This window comes from Lagopus leucura, unplaced genomic scaffold (genome assembly GCF_019238085.1).
Source record: "Lagopus leucura isolate 7727_CA_CO unplaced genomic scaffold, USGS_WTPT01 Super-Scaffold_100002, whole genome shotgun sequence".
Taxonomy (NCBI): domain Eukaryota; kingdom Metazoa; phylum Chordata; class Aves; order Galliformes; family Phasianidae; genus Lagopus; species Lagopus leucura.
Window position 1 is genome coordinate 57,618,398 of NW_024962263.1, and position 3,321 is coordinate 57,621,718.

Here is a 3,321-nt window from a genome sequence, read left to right on the forward strand (position 1 = left end):
ACCTGGGGCGGCGGCGGCGGCAGGCGGCGGGGCTCGGCGGGTGCCCGGCGGTGCCCGGCGGTGCCCGGCGGTGCCCGGCGTCCTTCCTCTGGCTCTGCCTCGGAGCCTCCTCCCGGAGAACTTGTGATCAGATTTGGTCCTAATCAGAGCCGGGGCGCGGGATTTTTATAGCTTAGACCCTCTCCTGGAATCACGCAGAACTTGCCTAATAAGCTGACGCTCTCCTGACAGCCCGATTGCGTGCCCCGATCCACTGCTGAATAAATCATGGGGGCCCGTCGGAGCGGCGATGGGCCGAGTTTCGCTATCGCAACCCCAAATCTCACGTCCAATTATATCAACAGATATTTATCGCCTCTGCGGTGACGTCAGCGGGGCCGGGGGCCGGGGAGCCGCGGCCCCCCCCCCCCCCCCCCCCCCTTCCCATTGACAAAAACACTTGAATGAGATCTCCTAGCGGGCGCGTACGCGGAGAGGTCACTCCGGGAAACTTTCCGCTCTCGGGAAGGCTCCCTCCGCCCGACCCTCCACTCCCTCCTCCGCCTTCTCCGGGCCCCACCGACGGGGCGCAATGGCACGGGGCTTGGGAGGCTCCGCAGGGCGATGGGGGGCCGATAGGCGCGGACAACCCCCGCCGTTTCCTGGACGGCTCCCCACTCCCAGCTCCGGGCGTTGCTCCTCTCCCTCGGCTGTCCCCGGCCGCCACTGCCCGCAATCTTCCCCTACTCCTCACCCTCGAGGCGATGCGCTTCCCCGCCTGCCCCCCTCACAGAACTCCCTACCTCCGGGGGGCGTCTCCCGTCAGGGGGTCCCTCTGAGGTCCGTTTGGGGTGCTCTCCCACCAGCACGGTGCCCACACATTCCACCCCCCGCCTCCAGCCGGGCTGCTCGGCATCTCCCCAGGAGGGTGCACCGTTCAGCTCAGTGACTTCTGCCCAACTCCCATCCTGCATGCAATCTGCCTCCTTCAGGTTGCACATTCCGACAGCTTTGCGTCTCAGTCCTGCTTCCCCACCGCCTTACTTGCGACGTTCATCATATCCCTCCCTTTAAGCTGAGAAATTGCACTGAAATCCTCCCGGCTTTGTACTGCCCCAAACGCGGGTGCTTGGGGTCACACACCTGTGTGCGTCCCAAGGCAGCCAGGAGATGAACACAGCATGGAAGGTGGCTGCACATTATGGATGCTGAATCGATGACAAACCTAAAATCCATTTTCTTAATGAAATAACAAAGTTCAAAGCACTGAGTGTATGAGGTTGGCTGCAGCCCAGCTCTGAGCATCCCCTGAGGGACGCCGCACACTCGGGATGCTGTCACACCTACCTCCGGCCTCAGATGTTGCTGAAGTGCCAAAGAATCAGATCTTATGCATCATAAGCAAACAAATGGAAAAACAGGTTGTAATGCTGGGGATTTGTCTCGGCATTACCTCCGTTAGCTCAGGCATTTGTGAACCAAAATGCATATTACAACAAAACAGAGCAGGATATGTCGAAGAGCTCGTCACAGCAGAAGCTATTTGTATGCTTTTAAAGCATGTTAGTGCCGCTTCCTGCGAGAACAACAAGAGGTTCAAAGAAGCAGGAGCTGCGTTCAGTCAGGTGATGGAAAATGTAAGAGGCACTCATTAAAACAGAGCCCTCTGGATGTTATCACAGTGTCTCAATTTTTAAGTTTAATATGCCCTTAAAGAACACAAAACCTCTTCAAATACTGAGGCCGTAAACACAGAGAAAGAAAAATTCTGATCCAAATACATACTTCCTAGTTCTGTGGGTACGATCTGAATAAGATAGAGAGCTGCGTCTCTCCTAAAGACTGATGCCAGTTAGAACTGGCTCTGACTATTTTATGTTTCTCGTTACTTACAGTAGTATTCAGGTCCTTTTTGGCAGTTTTGTCCCTTGAAGTGGTAGCAAATAGAGCAAAGGAGTGGGCTCAGAGATCTGCGATGTCAGATCACTGTGCAACACGCTGGGTCTTTCCCACCTGAGCCCTAAGCAGGGTCTGTATTCTCTCACAATCTCATCATTCTGTCTGGTCCCAGTCACACTTGTCCATGTTCTCTACATAGACCCAGAGCAATGTGCCAGGAGGCTCACAGCAATGTGGGAAAGGCTGCGAGGAATTGGGATGCACTGATCACCAGGTTCATAGAACCTCACAGGCACATGAAATAAAAAGTGCTCCCCTCAGTACTTCAGAGACAGAATTGGCTCCCTGTGACCACAGAACTCCTTTTTCCAATGAGGAACCAGTTCCTGGGTGAATGTTCCTAGGGCGTCAGGCTCTGGAGCAGGCTCCTCAGGTCAGTGGCCATGGCATGGAGCTGCTGGAGTTCAAGAGGTGTCTGAACAGTGCCCTCAGACATATGGCGTGGTTGATGCTGTGTGGGGCCAAGAGCTGGACTCGATGGTCCTTATGGGTCCCATCCAGCGGAGGGTATTCTATGATTCTATGAAATGGCAGCTGTTAATCCTTGCAACAGAAGAAATATATCATGGATTCTCACTGGAGGCATGAAGAAGGGAAATGGGCAGATATCGAGTAGATCTAGATTACAGCTAGTGGCACGGTTTGAGATTAACGTACTCCTCACAAGAAAAGTATTTGTATTTGACTCATTCTGCAAACACCACAGGCAGACACAATTTTTGCAGTGAATCACGCAGTAACATTGTCTAGAAATACGAAGTGCTATAGCAAAGTCCATCTTCTCTGTGCTGATTTGGGTTGGGCAGCACCAGCCCTTGAGCCTCAGCAAACTCAGGCATCTACTGGAAGGCAATTTATAGACTCCCACTGTAGCTAGGGTAAAGAGAAGGCATACCCAGTGCATGATACAATCCTCTGCAATATAACATCTTAGGGCTTCTGGACAAGCTCACCTCACTCCCTTGTCTATAAAGGGAGTGCCCCTGCATTAAGGGGCATACCTTAGCCCAGTCACTGAATGCTTAAACAGCCAGTATTAGGTGAGAGGAATCCCCTCCATGCTGATTGACCATGGCAGTGAGCTCACACAATTCTAAAAATAACGGCATAGAAGTGATGGTGTTAAACCCAGGGTATGGCTCTTACCCCAGGTATGTCTGAAGATGTCCATCTACAAACATGGAAGACGACACACCAGATGTAGATCAGCTTTCCACCACAGTGTAGTATTTCGTTCCCTTCTTGTTTCTGTCACAAGGCAGAGCGGCCTTCTGGCATTGTCACATTCAGCAGAACTTCCATAACCACTCACATAACCACTCGGTGTGATCACCAGTGTTACTTGGTGCCTGCGATCAGCTCTCCAAAGCACCATCTTAGATT